The following is an 18,763-nucleotide window of genomic DNA, read 5'->3' on the forward strand; positions in this document are numbered from 1 at the left end:
GGCGAGGGGTGGTGGCGTGGTGGGAGGAAGGAATAACAAATGGGTCCAAGGACACTTTTGGGGTGATGGATATGTTCACCACCTTCATTGTGCTAATGATTGATCCGGTGTGTACTACAGCAAGATTTATCCAATTGCATACTTTAAACATGTAGTTTATAGTGTGCTAATCATAACTCAATGAATCTACAAAAAAGTAATACATGCTTAATATAGAACATTTTGAAATAATGTAAAAATGAAGATGAAAAATTTAAAAGCCCCTACACTTTCGAAAAGAAAACCGTTAACATTTTGGGGCTTTTTCTTCCAGGAAAGTTTCACATCCACCATACAGTCAGCTCTACAAGGGCAAGCCTGCCTGATTCACCAGCCGTATTCACAGAACTATGCTGGAAAAGCAATTGTGGGATAACTAAGTTTGGATAAATAAATGAATGTGTAAAATAGCCTACCCTCTTCATTTCATAGTATATAATGAGGGCTTTTTCATGTCACTAAAAGTTCTTTGAAAACATACCATGGCTTCATACCCTTCTACTGCCTGGATCTACAGTAATTGATTTTAGACTTGGGTTGTTTAGAGTCTTTCAATATAATCAATAGTGCTGTAATATTCAGCTTTGTGTATACCACAGAAGACTTGTATTCACCATAGAGGCTATCCCACAACAATTAATGGATCCAATTAAGTAGGTTAACAATTCGGTTTTACATTGTGTAGCTAAAAATAAGATAGTTGCGGCCAGGTGAAGTGGCTCACGCCTGTAATCCCAGCACTTTGGGAGGCTGAGGCAGGAGGATCACTTGAGGTCAGGAGTTCGAGACCAGCCTGGGCAACATAGTGAAACCCCATCTTTACTAAAAATACAAAAATTAGCTGGGCATGGTGGCGCATGCCTGTAATCCCAGCTACTTAGGCGGCTGAGGCAGGAGAATCGCTTGAACCCAGGAGGCTGAGGTTGCAGTGAGCCGAGATCATGCCACTACACTCCAGCCTGGGTGACAGAGCAAGACTCAATCTCAAAAAAAAAAAAAAAAAAAAAAAAAACCGAAAGATAGTTACATTTTTCATCTTTTAAATTAATTTGTTAATTGCCTTCTCTTTCACTCAGTTTCCCCTTTGGTAAATGGGAGTAATAATAATATCTTCCTCTCAAGGTGTTTTTAAAATTTTAAAATATGGTGTAAAAACTGCTTATGACAATGCTGGCAGAGAGTAAACTTGTAATGATGGGCACTTCCGGGCCATTCTTGTGCCAGAACTGTCCTTGGCTCCTGCCAAATTCCCGCAATTCAAGTTTTTTTTTCTTGCACCTGCTATTCTGAACACATCCATCAACCTTGCTTGAAGAATCTTTGGGGTGAATTGGAATTAAAAGGCAAGGCTGGAAGTTTATATTGTTACTATTTAGCACTTCTTTAGAAAACTTATCTTAGGCTGGGCACCGTGGCTCATGCCTGTAATCCCAGCATTTTGGGAGGAGGAAGCGAGAGGATTCCTTGAGCCCAGGAATTCAAGACCAGCCTGGGCAACATAGTGAGACATCATCTCTACAAAATGTCAAAAAATTAGCTGGGCACGGTGGTGCATGCCTGTAATCCCAGCTACTTGGGAGGCTGATGTGGGAGGATCACTTGAGCCTGGGAGGTCGAGGCTGCAGTGAGCTGTGATTGCACCACTGCACTCTAGCCTGGGTGACAGAGCAAGACCCTGTCTCAAAACAACAACGACAACGAACAAGAAAACCTATATTAGCCAAAGATAAATGTCAGCCCCATTGGAATGGGTTCCATGTTCTGTCTCTGGATAGCTCTGGTGATGAGAAGGATTCAAGGGCAGCAATTTTCTTTCAAGAAGATTTTCCATTAGGTATATCTCTTAATGCTATATATATATAATGGAAAATCCTCTTGAAAGAAAATTGCTGCCCTTGAATCCTTCTCATCACCAGAGCTATCCAGAGTGCAGCACACCAGCATGGCACATGTATACATATGTAACAAACCTGCACGTTGTGCACATGTACCCTAGAACTTAAAGTATAATAAAAATATATATATATAAAATTTTTTTTAAAGTATTTCAATTTTTTTGCAAAAAAAAAAAAAAAGAGGATTTTCCCCAGCTTTCTACTGAGCTTGTGCAAGTGAAACTTGATTGAAACCACTCGCTTCGTAGAGTTGTGGTAGCAAACCATAAATCATTCTGGGTTCCCTGAGAAGTTTTTCAAACCTTAGAGAGCCAGATGACTCTTAACAAAGCTGTTTCATTAAACAGTTTTAGAGTGGATTTTTAGCCAAGTTCTGGTTCTAGATTCTCAGCATTTAGCAGAAATGTTTAGTGAGTTACTCACATACACACATGTAAAGCTTTTGTTCACTTAGGTCAACAGAGAGAGAAATGAATATGTAAATATGTATTGAGTCAATATCTGCAAATATAGCTTTGTTTAAATAATAGCCTCTCATTTTATAGTTAAGAAAAGTGAGGCTTAACAAGATTGAGTGACTTGCTCAAATTCTCAGTCAGTGGTAGAGGGGGTAAACCCAACTCTCTCTGATTCCAAAGCAAGTATATCATCTACATGATAGAAAATCATAATAACAGCCGATATTTTCCCAACATATTAAAGTTTACAAGCCTCTCTGATACATTGTCTCATCAAGCCCTTATGGTCCTTCTCTGTTTAGAAGGCTACCATGGGGCAGGCCTTCTCCCCACACCTCCCAAACGTGGATATAAGACTCTCCCTTGACATCCAAATGTGGTCCTGGCCCAGCATCATGGGCATTGCCTGAGAGCTTGTTAGAAATGCAGACTCTCAGGCCCCACCCCAGACCTACTGACTCAGAATCTGTATTTTAATAAGATCCCCACTTTGAAGAGCATTCCCACAAAGTCAGACAAGAAATGCACGCATGATGACCACAGCAGAGAGAAGGCAGAGTGTCCCTCAGGCTAGCAGGTCTTGTGTGACACTGACTCAAGAGCTAAAGACAGTGCATGTGCATGGGCAGGAAGGGACGGGCAGAGCACGAGATTACAAAGATCACCACTGGCATTGCTCAGGGATGGAGGACCATGGATAAAGGCCATTGGCAAGGTCAGTCCTGCTGTGCGAGGAGTGCATGGGCAACCAAGTCTACTGATGCTGTATGTTTGTTATGGGAAACCCTTGGGATGCTAGACTAGGCAGAACGTAATCAATTTTTATTGTTCATTTCATGAAGACTTTCCTAGAAGCAGGAAAAAGAAGATGCCATGCCTTCCAGTCATGCTTGCTTAAAGCCATGCTTGCTTGCTCTTCTATATTTCATTTAGAAAACATGGTCAACGTTTCAATGAAGTAGTGGTTGGATATTACCCTAGGCCCCCAAGTTCTGCCCTCTCTAGCCTGGGATGGGACACAGCTATAAGAAGGAGCATACTTCCTCTGGTCCATCTCTAACTTTTAAGAGAATGCAGCCAACTCTGAGCCTACACTCCCTTGTGTCATTGATGTACCCCTCCTTTGTGGAAGGTGCCTGGAAGCAGTGTGGGTAATGCCTGGAGATGGCTGGGCATGGCCTTGGTAGGGAATGATTCGTCTGTGTCTTTTTTGAGCCATAAAATCCCCATCTTATTGAAATAAAAAGAAATTCAGGTATGTCTGGTCCAGACAGAAGAGGTCACCCCCAAATCTGGGACATCCAAGATGACACCCAAGATGAAAGATGATGTCATCATCAATCCTCTGGTTTAAAACTATTTCCCTCAGGATTGCAATTTGGCTCCTCCAGTGGGTCTGCCCATGGAGGGAGAGAGACTAGTTATGTCAACAAAAGTACTCGAGTTCCCATGACATCTGCTTTTGCATTTTCCTCCAACTCTCCATGTCTTTTTGTCATACAACACTGCCTCATTAAACGAGGGGTATAAACTAGAAAGTTGTAACGAAGAGTTTCTTGAAATGATTTCTGCAGACCAGCAACCTTCCAGGCACCCCACTTTCTCTCCAGTGCCCGCTCTCAAGCTCAGCCTGGCAGGAGGGGCAGGGTAGCATGTTACAAGGGTGCTCACGAGGGCATGCAGAAAGCTATGTGGTTTGGGGTCAGGAAACCAGGTGCCTGGCTGTCAGGCTACACCCACAGACCCAGGCATCACCACCAAGTCAGGTGTCTCTTGGTTTTCGCTGCTCTAGAATTATGAGTTGACAATCAGATGGCACAGAAGCCTGGAAACTAAGTTATCAGTTAATCAGAAAGGCCTGCTTGCATGTGGTTCAGACATCCTGAGGTGGTAGCACAGTGTGGCATAGGGTGGAAATTGCTATCCCCACGGTGAGTTATGGTGTCTCTGTGTGTGTGCACATGTGTGCGTGTGTGTTTGTGGTTGAACACAGAGAAACTATCTTTCTTCTTAATGATCAGATGAACAAAGAGTGCTTTTGACAAATGGGATGATTTTATAATAACGTCTGAAGAGAAGTAATTGTATATTTGTACAAATACAAAGCCTACTTAACATTTAAGACAAGCAACAGATTTTCCAATGTTATTCAACAGATAGAAATACTTATAGGAATCCTAAAATATTTAATGTTAATTACACAATTAAGCAATTTATTCTTGAAAACACTCTCATAGTAAAGCATTCATTGATTACAGACAAACGAAACGTTTCCTTCACCACCTTCCACCACCCCCTGACTTCTTCCAGAAGTTAAGCACTGTGGATATTTGATATTAATCCTTCCAAAGGCTTTCTCTGCACTTAAAAACATGTATATGTTCCCAGACAAATGGATAATACTTGAGTGTTTTGTTTTTATCAGAAATGCCATCATATTGAACACACCATCTATTATACAAGTTGCTTTATTTGTTCAGAAACATGCCCTGGGAATCTTTTCTTGTTAGTACATGTAGATCCACATTAAATCTTTTAAATGGCTACATAGTATTCCATAGAATGAAAGTACCATCCTTTATGTAATCACCATCTCCTTGATGAACACGTAGGTGGTATTTCATCTTCACCCACATAAGCAAGGCAGCCATGATCTTTGTTACAATGCCTCCTTAAAGAAATGCATTGAATTTCTCCAGAGGGGATGCCAGAATGGAGTTGCTTTGATACAAGGAATGCAAACTTTGTATCTTAGCAGATATCGCTGTCATCTCTTTCCAGTGCGGCTGAACCCATTTTTGCACCTTCAGGAATGGGTGAGAGGCCATGATTCCCAATCACAGTGCTTGATATTAAACTCATAATGATTTGCCTATTTGAAGGGTGAAAACATTGTTTTTATTTAACATGCATTTTCCTACTACTAGCTAGATAGAGCACCTTTTCATATGTTTTTCCGCTCATCTGGGAAGAAAACTTTTGCACATTTGAAAAATATGTGTTATCTTTTTATTTTTGTTTTGCAGGAGCAGAAGTTCTTTTCTAAGAGAAATTGCAAAAAGCAAGTGGCAACATACTAGACATTTTTCTTTATTTCAGAAAGTCATAAAAGCAATGGCTTGCATAGAAATAGAGAAAAAAGTCTGTGGTGTGTGTATGTGCATGTTTTTTTTTTTTTCCATAGAGTGACGCTAACACCCACACACCTTTAGCAAATGGAGTGAAGCCCCCAAAGATTGCAAAGGCAAAGACGAAAGACAAAGAAAAGAAAGGCAGTTCTACCAGGCGCTTTATAACAAGAAAAGCGACTTGCAACCAGCATCTGAAATCTGGCTTCCATGCTCTGCAGAGGGCTTTGTTTGCTTCCCAGGGCCAACTATTTCCTGTAGAAATCCTTTCTATAGTGGGAGCTTGGGATTTGGCTGGTGTTTATCAGTTGCCCACGTAAGGAAGTGATGTCAACCTGTGGCCCCCACCTGGGGTTATCTGAGGGGCTCATCGCTTACTGGTACTGACTGAGACGGAGAAGCAGCCAGGTGGCAGCAAGGAATGGCAGGCCTAGGCTCATCAAATCACCCTCAACCGCAGCAGAATTTATCGCCACAGTGCATCTCTTGGGGGAAAGCTGAAGTCTGGGGGCTTGAGAAAATTAGGTGTAAGAATGAGGGGTGCAGAGGGGCCAGAAAGGAAGGGGAAGGAGCTCCATCCTCTCTGGAGTGGGTTCTGATGCATGTGGAGGAGGCTATGGAGCAAATACAAGTATAAACCCCAAAGCGGGGCTGTGGTGTCGATCAGAGTACTTGGGGTGTGTGGCACACCCATTTAAGCTTCTGTTTAAATAGTGTTTTAAAAGATTGTCAAGGGAGAGGTCCGGACATTTTAGAAAACATCTGTGGGGTAGGTTGTGTTTCCACTCTTTGTGAATGTGGCTAGTAAGCTGAAACTCTCACTGAGGAGATGCTAATTTACGAGCGCAGTGAGATTTGCAACAAACCAGCCCAGGAATAGAACAGGGGATGGGTTGGTGAACATGAGGACTTCCTGGGGGGCTTGTTGAAGTGCAGATTACTGGGCCCCATCCGTAGGGTTTCTCCTTCCTAGGTCTGAGGCACCTCACAGCTCTAACAAATTTCCAGGTAATACTGATGCTGCTGGTCCGGGGCACACAATTTGAGAACCATCAGGCTAGCGATGACTGGCTAGAGAAACTTTTAACTGGGGAGACAACAGATGCTGTGACCTTTTGTAGATAGTTGGTGGCTGTGGTCTCCTCTCAGGCTGATGGGGGAGGGGATTCCAGATAATCAGAGGAATTGAGAAATGCTTTTATGACAAAGTTTGCAGATGGCAGATGAGGAACAATGTTTGCCTGAGGTGCTTCTAAAGGCAAGTGAGGCTGAAGTAGGGCTGTGATGTCTTAGAAAGAGTATTCTAATCTAAACTGAGGGCCAGGGCCAAGATAAGATTAAGTATTAGTGAGAAAAAGAGCATATTCTACCCAGGTACTTATTTTTTAAATTATTAAGGAACTTGTAAAATCAAACTAACAAATACCATGACCATGGCTAAACAAAGATAAAATAAGACTTAAGACAAACCTGTTCCTTGTTCTAATTTCCCCACTGCTAGTCCTATTCCCCAAACCAATTTTTCAAGCTTCTCAAACTTTACTTAGTACACAAACCCTGGGGATGTGTTAATGGCAGAGTTGATTCAGTGGGCCTAGGGCAGGGCCTGAAATTCTGCATTTCCAACAAGCTCCTAGGTGATGCTAGTGTTGCTCTATGGGCCATGCATTGTACTGGGAGGTTTTAAATAATTCTTTTAGCTGTGTGTTTTGCTAATCAATGTTAGACATTCTTCATTTATTTCCTGCAATAATTTATGAACATTTCATTTCTCCGTCAGCCTTACTTGCCTTACTTGCCTTCCCATCTTTACATTACAGTTATATTTAGTATTTTTATTAATATTAATAAACACTGCTATAGTACAGTGACTGTAAAATTGTTTACTGCATAGTAAAGCAGTGAACTATTATAATTCATTTCTCATACAGCCTTTTGTTTTTCCTGGAGTTTCTAATTGTATTTATTTTCTTCTTACAATGTCTTGCTCATAATAATTCTGTTTCCCCTCTCCCCTCGATAAAGCTCACCATAACAGCTCATCTATAAAGTCCTCTTTTCTCTGGAAGACCTCCATCTTTCCACAAATTCAAACCAAACTAAACCAAACAAAACCAAAACAAAACCTCTTCCTGCCTCTGAGCATTCCACAAGCTGTTCACTCCTTCTAGGATACTGTCTCCTCCCTCCTATAATCTTCCCCAACAGGCTTACGTGCCACCTGTTGAAGTGTTACTCATTGCTCTAATCTAATATAACCTTTGTAGTCAGTTTGCTTCCCTATCACCATCAGTAGCGATGGCTCCCTCTGCTTCCCTTTATCTCGTTTATTCCTCCATCACATGTGCACATGCATGCACACATGTATATATATACATATGGGGGCCTCATCCACTCACTAATTCTACAAGTACTTATTAAGAGTTTACTACATGTCAAAGATGTTTCTGCCTGTTTCACCATCTCCACTTCCTTTCTTGCTATTAATCTCTCCCATCTTCATTCTTCATTAATATTCCCTTTGCTTTGCTTCCCTTGCATCCTCCTCTTTCCTACATCTCTATTTTGGGAGACATATTTCTCTAAGGGTCCACAACTATTTCATGAAAATGATAGCCACTGAAAAAATCTGCATGCTTCCAGTGGCCATTTGGGGTTGTGGGGAGGTGAAGGGATAAGCATTTTGATGTTATACTATGTTGCTGTCCTGTGTACTTGCTGCTAAGTCCTTTATTTAATATATGACCATGCAACAGGTCTGTGTGCAGGATGTGGACATTTTGCTATGGGGAGTGTATCTTTTAGAATAACTTCTTCTTAGGGGATGCTCTTTCCTATGGCTTTGAATGGCTCTTCCTTCTCATACTTCAGCTCTGAGAATAAATGTCATCTCCTCAGAGAGGCCTTCTCCCATCTGAAGTAGCTCTATTCCCTTCCCTTCCCACCACTCAGCCATTCTCTATCACATTACCCTGTAGGTACATTAATTTCATTGATGTCTCCAATTAATAGTCTCCCTGTATCCATACCCTTTGAAATGGACTTTGTAGTTCTTCCCATTGAGAGGTAGTGTCTGTCTCCCCACACCTTGAATCTGGGCGGACTTTGTGACTTGCTTTGACCAATAGTATGCAACAAAGTGATGGTGTGGCAGTTCTAAGCCCAGACCTTCAGAGTCACTGTGTACTTCTCTCTCTATAACCTTATCATCATCACCATCTGTCCAAACCCAGACTAGCCAGCTGGTGGATGGGAGGCACGTGGACCAGTGGTAACATCATCCCGTACAGCTAACCCCTAGTTAACTTTCTAGCTGGCTACAAACACCTGGGCTAGCAGGCCCAACTGAGGTCAGCTAAGGTTAGTTGAAGAACTTCTCAATTGAGCCCAGCTTAAAATACAACTTGTAGAATCATGAGCTAAATAAATAATTGTTGTTTAAGCCACTACATTTTGGAGCAGTTTGTTCTGCAGCAATAGCTTACTGATACATCCTGTTTATTTCCTTTAGAGCCCTTATCACTGTCTAACATTAACTTCTTTATTTGTTTACTTTTTCTCTCCCGCTCCCTTTGAATGTGAGCTCTATGAGCTCTATCAGGGTATGCCCCTTGTCTGTTTGGTTCATTACCATATTCTTAGTATTTAGAATAGTGTCTGACTATAGTAGGTGCAAAATCAGTTTTAAGTAAATGAATAAATGAATTAACATACCATTTGCAAATGCCTAGTGTGTTGCTATATATCAGGAGGAGTATCTAATAACTCAGGTAATGGAAGAAAAGCAGAATTTTGAATTAGTTCTGGATTCAAATCCTGGCTCTAGCACTTACTAGCTATATGACCTTGGACAAATCTCTGAGTTTCAATTTCATTGTCTGCAAAGCATGAATACAAAAATAATATCTGGCCAGGTGCAGTGACACACGCCTGTAATCCTAGCACTTTAGGAGGCCAAGACAGGTGGATTGCTTAAGCCCAGCCATTCAAGACCATCCTAGGCAACATAGTGAGACTCTGTCTCTATGAAACATACAAAAAGAAAGAAAGAAAGAAAGAAACAAAAGCAAAAACAATATTCATCTACATAGTGGTTGTGAAGATCAAACATGAAAATTATTTTGCAAATTGTGAAATATTGGACCAATTTTATTTGTTGTTTTAAGTTTGACCCAGAGTAGAAGGTTTTTTTATTCTCTTACTTTTTGGTTCTCTGGGTGAAGAAATGCCCTAATGTAAATTTTTAAATTTGTGGAACCAAGTGTCTCTTTAGAGGATGTGACTTATAGAAAGGAAGGGGAGGAAAAAATTATGGCCTTTGAAATTAGTTGAATCCCAGCTACCACTACTGTGTGATCTTAGGACATTCGGTTAGCTGCTCAAAGACTCAACTTTCTTTTCTAAGAAGGATGCAAACTCTCTTATCAACTTATTATGGGATTTGAATAAGATAAAGTTCGTAAAGCTCTTGGCACAAACTCGGTGCTCAGACCATTCATTTGCTTTCTCTTTCCTGGACCAGGGTGGGAATCACAGTCAAGTGAAGCCTGAGGCTCTTGACGCTCAGGGACATAGGACAGCTCAAAGGCTTTGGGATGTTTAAGAAGGAGGGTTGTTTGAAGGAGGAACCCAGGGTAATTTAGTGAGACACACCTTTCATTTGGTTGGATTTGAATGATGTTCCTGCATTGGTCATTTATTGGATTTCTCTGTAGTGTTTAGAAATGAAATATTGTAATAACAAAAGGGCAAGCATTGTTGCTTTGGCACCGTGTGGGTGCCAAACTCACAGATTACAGCAATCCTAGGGAATAGTTATTAGTGTCCCTGTTTTACAACAGAGAAATCTGAGGCTCTGAGACACAGACCACCCTGCAAGCAAGTGTAGAGCTGGATAGACCGCAGAGGTAATCATGATACCCTGACACACTTCAGTAGAAAGTACCTCTACTGAGCATTGCCATGTGCCAGGCGCTGGCTCGACTCTTTCCTGTATTAGTTCTTTTTCCTCTCACAGCAATCCCTTGAAGGGGGTAGTATCATCCTGTTTTATAGATAAGGAAAATGTCTTGCCCAGCGTCACCTAGTTAAAGCACTGTCTTGACACCAAAGCCTGTGATCCTGGCTTAGTTCACCTGTGCCCATTCCTGGAGGTGCAGGGTGGTGAAAAGTTCAAGAAATTTGGCAGATGGTAGAAACCTTAAAATGAAAAGAGAAATGAGCTAAATCTTTGAGATGGAAAGGAAGGCTGGACCTGGCTGGCTTAGTCACGGGACTGGGGAGTGGAAGGGTAACTATTCCTCCAGCCTTCCTCCGGGCTCTCTTCAAAGCCTCCTGGACACAAGACAGCAGGGATGGAAGCTGAGACAACAGCAGTCTCTATCTTAGGTCATCTCAAACATAGGGCAAGGGAAGGCTTCCTCAATGCATATCAGAGGAAGAGAAAAGTAGGAAGGGATCCCAACTCCTGCAGCCCAAGATATAGCGAATAAAATCGTGAAACTATTGAAAAATAAACTCCAAGTTTAAAAGATACTAAACAGACCTCTTTCCAGTAGGGCTTCTCAGAATCTGTGAGTGCTGCTTCACCTTTTTCACAAAGCATCTCTTTTTTTTTTTTTTTTTGAGACAGAGTTTTGCTCTTGTTGCCCAGGCTGGAGTGCAATGGTGCAAGCTTGGCTCACCGCAACCTCTGCCTCCCAGGTTCAAGCAATTCTCCTGCCTCAGCCTCCCAAGTAGCTGGGACTACAGGCACACGCCACCACGCTTGGCTAATTTTTGTATTTTTAGTAGGGATGGGATTTCACCGTGTTGGTCGGGCTGGTCTCGAACTCCTGACCTCAGGTGATCCGCCTGCCTCGGCCCCCCAGAGTGCTGGGTTTACAGGCGTAAACCACTGCGCCTGGCCACAAAGCACCTCCTTTTGCTGGACACCTGCCCACAGAACACTGTTTGGGAAGGCTGCTAGACATTGTTTTGGTTTTTCTTTGGTAAATTTTTTCCAAATATGGTTAATACTGAAAATTGGGCTGTTATTTCTAAGGTGAAACTCCATGAGTAATCTGAGTCCTGTGATGGGGTCTCTGTTTTAAAGCATAATTTATTTTATTTATTAGGTTTTTTTGTTTTTTGTTTTTTTTCTGAGACAGAGTCTAGCTTTGTTGCCCAGGCTGGAGTGCAGTGGCTTGATCTTGGCGCAGTGCAACCTCTGCCTCCCAGGTTCAAGCGATTCTCCCACCTCAGCCTCCTGAGTAGCTGGAATTACAGGCGCCTGCCACCATGCCTGGCTAATTTTTGTATTTTTAGTAGAGACAGTGTTTCACCATGTTGACCAGGCTGGTCTCAAACTCTTGGCCTCAAATGATCCACCCGCCTCGGCCTCCCAAAGTGTTGGGATTACAGGCATGAGCCACCACGCCCAGCCCATTTATTAGTTTTTAACTGACAAATAATAATTTTATTTATGGGGTACAATGTGATGTGTCTACATGGTGGAAAGATTAAATTAAGCTAATTAGTATATTCCTCACCTCACCTACTCATTTTTCTTGTGGTGAGAATGTTTAAAAATCTATTCTTTCAGCAATTTTGGAATATGCAAAACATTATTATTAACTATGGCCAGCACCAGCCCGAGGCCTGAAGCTTTCCTCTGGGTCTCCATTGCAGGGGCCTGACCTTTTGATGTGATTGTTTTGATGTGGCCATTTAGAAACTGAGGCTATTTTCATGTAGCTATTTTGATGCTGTGGAAATTTTCTGACTTTTCAAAAACTAGCCACTGAACTTTCAGCTTTTGAAAAAATGATCAAGTGTTAATATACTATAGGGCCAGGGACACGGCAGGGGTTGGCACTATGGACAAAGTGGGGCAGGGTGAGGCTGGGGGATGGGGCCCATTTCTAATGTAATTTCTTATTAAAAAAATTAAACATGTAAAGTTCTGATTTTTAGGGCCACAAAGGCCCTCAAGTGAAAAAAAAAAGCCCCTCTATGAAAGACACTGTTAAGAGAAGGAGAAGACAAGCCCCAGACTGGGAGAAAGTATTTGCAAAAGACACATCTGATAAAGGAATGTTATCCATAATATACAAAGAACTCTTAAAACTCAACAATAAGAAAATAAGCAACCCAATTAAAAAACAGGCAAAAGACCTAAAGAGATACTTCACTGGGCCAGGTGCAGTGGCTCACGCCTGTAATCCCAGCACTTTGGGAGGCTGAGGCGGGCGGATCACGAGGTCAGGAGTTCGAGATACTTCACTGAAGAAGATATGCGGATGGGAAATAAGCATATGAAAATATATTCGACATCATAGGTCATTAGGGAACTTCAGATTAAAGCCACACACCTATTAGAATAGCCCAGGCCCTGAACACATAGCACCAAATGCTGGTAATGATATGGAGCATCAGGAACTCTTATTGCTGGTGGGAATGCAAAAAGGTACAGCCACTTTGGAAGACAGTTTGGCAGCTTCTTACAAAACTAAACATATTCTCGCCGTATGATCTAGCAGTCGTGCTTCTCAGTATGTACCCAAATGAGCTGAAACTTATGGCCACACAAAGATCTGCACACAGATGTTCACGGCAGCTTTATTCATAATTGCCCAAACCTGGAAGAACCAAGATGTCCTTCAGCAGGTGAATGGATAAATAAACTGTGACACATCCAGACAATAGTTTATGTTATTCAACACTAAAAAGAAATGAGCTAGCAAGCCATGAAAAGACATGGAGGAGCCTTAAATCCATATCAGTAAGTGAGAGAAGCCCATCTGAAAAGGCTATATACTGTATGATTCCAACAAATATGGCATTCCGGAAAAGAAAAACTGGAGACAGTAAAAAGGTCAGTGGTTGCCAGGAGTAAGGTGGAAGAGACGGACGAATAGGTGGAGTACAGAGGATCCTTAGGGCAACGAAACTATTCTGTATGTTATTTTAATGGTGGATACATGTCATACATTTGTCCAAACCACAGAGTGTTCAATACAAAGAGTGAAACCGAAAGTAAACTACTTTGGGTGATAGTGATGTATGAGTGTAGATGAACTGATTATAACAAATGTGCCACTCTGATGCAGGATATTGATAGTGGGAAGGTGGCACATGTGCTGCGGGAGCGGGTATATAGGAACTCTCTGTACCTTCTGCACAATTTTGCTGTGAACCTAAAACTGCTCTAAAAAATAAAGCCTATTTAAAAAACCCAACATTATTAACTGGAATTAATGATAAAAATATGTATTTAAAAAATCCCATAAGCACTTCTCAGTGAATAATGATGGTCATCACTAGAAACGTTCCCTGGGTGACGTTTAGTGTGTGTGTCCTCCTTCCATCAGGGGTGGCAGGAGGGAGGGATGTAAGCACCCTGAATCCACCATGATGCCTCCGTACAGGCAGGGGTCCAGAGAAGGGACAGTGACAGGCAGAGCTGAGGGTGGATGCTGCGGTGGCCTAGGCCAGCCCAGCCAAGGCAAGGCTCTCATTTAGACGTTTGGTTCTGGTGCCTGCAGAACCAAAGGTTTTGCTGTTTTTTTGTTGTTTCCCATGCAGCAATCAGTGATCTGTTAAAAATGGAAATCAGGCCAGGCGAGGTAGCTCAGGCCTGCAATCCCAGCACTTTGGGAGGCCGAGGTAGGCGGATCACGAGGTCAGGAGTTCGATACCAGCCTGGCCCACATGCTAAAACCCCATCTCTACTAAAAATACAAAAATTAGCTGGGCATGGTGATGGGCACCTGTAATCCCAGCTACTCAGGAAGCTGAGACAGGAGAATCACTTGAACCCAGGAGGCGGAGGTTGCAGTTAGCCGAGATCACACCACTGCACTCCAGCCTGGGCGACAGAGCAAGACTCCATCTCAAAAAAAAAAGGAAATCGGATCATGTTATCACCTATATAAGTCCTTTGGGTAGCTTTCTGTACACCTGGCATCAGGTGAAAACTACTGGCCCAGCCTCAAAGCCCAACATGCTCGTGCCCCTCCAAATTATCTGGCCGCCCCTCACTGCAAGCTGTCCTTCTGCATGTTGGTCTTTCTCATCCTTGGACACGTCAAATTCTTCCTGCCAACTGTTCCCTCTGCTGATAATGGCTGCTCCAATCTTCACATTGATGGGAACTTCTTGTCACTCAGGCCTTAAGTGTCACTACTGTAGTGGGCCTTTCCCAGACCATCCAGTGTGAGGGCCCCCTTCCCACGCCACTCCCTCCATCACCTCTCTCTGTACTGATTCTCTGCATGGCATTTGTCGCTATTTAATGTGCTCTGTCTTGCTGACTGCTACATCCAACCTCTTAGAACAGTGACAGCAAATAGTAGGAGCTTGACAAGTACATGTTGAATGAAGGACTCCAATGAGATCTTCCAATGAGATAATGCGTGTGAGGGCAGAAGGGATGATTTTTATCATTAATAGATGAGACAAATAAAAATAAAAAATCCTCTGACTGGTCTCATGACTCAGGTGCTGCAAGCACAAAACCTCAGGAGTTGAGGATGACACATATTTCCCTTATAAACAGCTTGCATTCTGCAGCAGCTTGGCAGCCACACCACTGAACTCTTGACCTCCCCTCTGAGCTGCAGTGGAGAATATCTAACGACCTGCTAGACACCTTCACTTCAACACCTCAGCCATATCACATCCAGTGCTACATGCATCACTATCTGCCAAAACCAACATTTCCTCCCACACACTTGCTCAGTTAAAGATACCCAAGTCTTCCCACAGCCTCCAACTGGTTTTGTTCTCTTCCTCCTGCAACATCTCATCATTTGGCAGCTCCTGAGGGGCACTTGGCCATGTCTGTCCTGTCCCTCCCATTCCTGCTGCTGCTGCAGGGTGCGGGCCCCCTCCTCCTCTCTCTCTCTCACTCTCTGAGAATTGCCTCCTAGCTGACACCGCGACCTTCAAGGGCTATTCATGGTAACTGAATTTAGCAAAAATGACTCCTTTCTCCTCATTCCTGTCCTTTAAGGGTTTTGATTACTAACTGCGACACACGAAGAATGTGTACAAATACTTTTAAGGGACCTTGCCCTTAAAAGTATCTACAGGTATTCTAGAAAACCAGTATAGCTAAAGCCTGCCCTGGCTTGAGTGCTACTGGGGAAGGAAGAGCTCAGCCTCACACCCTTTACCCCCTTGCAGAAGGGAGTGAGTCTGCCACAGGCCAGCTGCCCTGGCTTGCATCATAATGTGAGCTATCTAAGGCTAGAGCCGAGGTAGAAATATTAGCTGCTGAACAGTAGGTTGGTCTGGACCTGTACAATCCACTAGGGTGGCCACTGGCCACGTTGGCTGTTTACATTTCCATTTAAGCTAATTCCAATTAAATAATGATTTTAAAAAGATCACACTAACCACAGTGTCATGTTCAGTAGCTATATGTGGCCACACACTGGACAGATAGCTATAGAATATTCCCACATTGCAGAAAGTGCTATTAGATGGCTCTATTCTAGATCCTCAAGACTTATATCAGGTGAATTTTTTGCATTAATTTAGTCAGAAGATGTTTAATATTCTCCTAGAATGTGCTGCTGGGCTTCAACCATGGCCAGTATCCACATAGTCCCTTTCCTCATGGATTAATGGGGAAAAAAGGGTCCTTGCAGATTTTATTCCTTGGAAATTTGGACCTAGGACTCTTTTTACCTGCACTGATCATAATGTCACCACCAACTACTAACTGCCTCCAGACACTTTGGCTTTCCAAGTCAAGATAAGGTGTTAATCAATGAAAAGTAGAAAGACAGCATTGTCCTCTTCCAAAGACCCCAATATGCTTTTGAAATATGACTTTCCCAGTATGTACAGGAGGCTAAGGAAGGAGGAGAACAAGATTACAAATCTATAGTAGTTTTCAATTTGGGGAACCTAAAAAGTAGAAGACTGAAGTAAAATTAATTTTTTCTGTGCCAGAGACTGTGCTAGACACTTGGTATATTGGAATGAACAAGAGGTAACCGACTTGATCATATATTGTAATGAACAGACTCAGCACTCCTGTTGGCCCCTGCAACAAAGTCAGCTTGGGTCTTTTCTCTGTTACAGGTATCAGCGTTGTGGATTGCCGTTTCTAGTCCACAGTTATTCCTGAAATGCTCTTCAGTTGCCAGGTACAGCACTTGGTCCATAACCCAAAGGGGATGCTATTATTATTATTATTATTATTATTAATATTTAAAAAAAATTTCTTTTCATAGAATGCATTTTTGTATTAGAGATTCCTCTAGTGGGAAAATAACAGTTTATTACTTACAGTTTTATATTTGTGGACAGATCACTTTAGAACAAGTAAAACACATTTGAGAATGAAGTCTCAGTTTAGAATTTGTAATATTTTGATACTTCTACAAGGCGGACCTTGCCCTTAAACGGAACTTTGCTATACTCAGAAGCATTCCAAGCTTTTCTTCCTAGGATTTAGAAATTCATAATGTGAGATATCAGCATTTCCTAATTTTCAACTTCCCCTAGAATATGTAACCATCAGTAGCTGGTGTCTACTGAATAGAGAGGGAAGTTTTTGAAAATTAAACACGGTCTCATTTTCTGCAAAGTTTTTATTCATGAATTAACAGTATTTCTCTTTGCCCATTATTCCCAAGGCAAGTACAGAAGAAATTTGATCATGTAGTAATAGTAATAAAGCTGGATTCTCTTTAAGAGATTGATAAATTCAAAGGCAAAAGCTCATATATCATGTTGAGTTATGTGTGAGTCTTATAAGAAGCTGGGAGGCAACCCCATTAACTCACCAGAATACAGACCTCAGTCTCACAATTTCTTGGACATAATTCCTCTCAAACCTTTTCCTCAAAGCTTAAATTCTGAAAATAGTCTGGTGATTAAGAGAAGAAGGCTTCCCACCAATGGATTTATCTGTTATTTCTTCCTTATTGTGAGTTGCATGGCGTGACAAAGTGAAGGCAAAGAGGCATGCATTAGTTCTTCAAAGTGTAAGTCAAAAAGGTCAGCGCTTCCACAGTGTGGCAGCATCCTTGCAGATGCCCACATCATGATAGTTGAAAGAGCAAAGCCCAGCAAAGGCTAAAGCTGAAAGTGCCAAAAGGCCTGCCTTGGCAGCTTTCTGCAATGCATCCCCATGAACACAGTCAGGAACAACTTGTCCAAGGCCCCAAGACCATGAAGAGTGAGAGTTGCAGCCACGGAGTAGGCCATCACAGAGCAAGGATTCAGTTAAGCAGCTGGAAGCAGGCCCAGGAGCAAAACACTGACAATCCTCTCACTAGTCCAGTGGAAAGATGCAGCCTTGGAACCAGAAAGGTGGCTCAGTGACAAATGAATGTGCTGCACTCCACGCCATTCTGGGGTAGGTTGGGTCCTGAAGAAATCCTGAGATCTGAGCAGGTCTGACAACTGGGGCTCGCAGGAACAGAGCTCAGCCTCCTTGGGCACCACAGAGGGCACTCAGCCTCTAGAGAACCTCCATCTCTTCCCTCAGGGTATGCTTATACTGCCCTGTCCTCCAGAACTCACCTTTGGCAGGGTGAGAATGCAAGAGAGAAATAGCCCTTAGAAAAGGGGACCAGCAACCTTTTATTGTCACCCAGCTCTGAATTCTAGTTGCAAAGAAAGAAACGCGGCAAAGAAAACAAGAGGATAGGGCTTTTTTCAGGAATGGACCTAAACTAGATTGCAGCAAAGGGAGTCACATTTGCACAGGCTCCTTTGAGAAAGCGGAAGTTCTCTCTATGACTTCCTTGCGTCTTCCCTTCTCCCCAGCCTCATGATTCTCTCTGCATCCCAGGAGAGGGCATGTGAGTGCTCTAGAGCAGCTCTTCCAGACCTGGATGGAAGAACCTACCTAAGCTTCCCCACCTCACCTGGACCACGGGGACCCGTGCAGAGGAGGGAATCTTCCCACCCCGGTGCATTTACCCCTTCTCCTCTTCCCTGACCGCCAGCCTCACCCTCCTTCCTCCCCCGAGCCTCACTCCAACGTCTGGGGGCAAGCAGTGTCTACCTTGTATGCTCTTACCTGATGAGGAAACAGCCTGAGTCAAGAGAAGGGAGAAGCACAGGCTTTTCCTCACCCACGGCACTTGCAATAGTGCGTGTCTCACCTCGCTGCAAGCTTTCCAAGGACGCAATCAAACACGGGGGAGAAACAAATTCAGCCAAGAAAGTCAAGTAAGGGAACATCTTCTTCCCTCTAGCACCAGTTCCTTTTGTGTCTTTATTTGCCAAGTGAGAGGGA

At 42.8% G+C, this 18,763-nt stretch overlaps 1 pseudogene; it reads right to left on the reverse strand.

Moving 5' to 3' along the window:
• Nucleotides 1-17,417: 17,417 nt before the first annotated feature.
• On the reverse strand, nucleotides 17,418-17,995 carry LOC100611385 (succinate dehydrogenase [ubiquinone] cytochrome b small subunit, mitochondrial-like; annotated as a pseudogene).
• Nucleotides 17,996-18,763: the final 768 nt, after the last annotated feature.

Source organism: Pan troglodytes, chromosome 2 (assembly GCF_028858775.2).
Source record: "Pan troglodytes isolate AG18354 chromosome 2, NHGRI_mPanTro3-v2.0_pri, whole genome shotgun sequence".
Lineage (NCBI taxonomy): Eukaryota > Metazoa > Chordata > Mammalia > Primates > Hominidae > Pan > Pan troglodytes.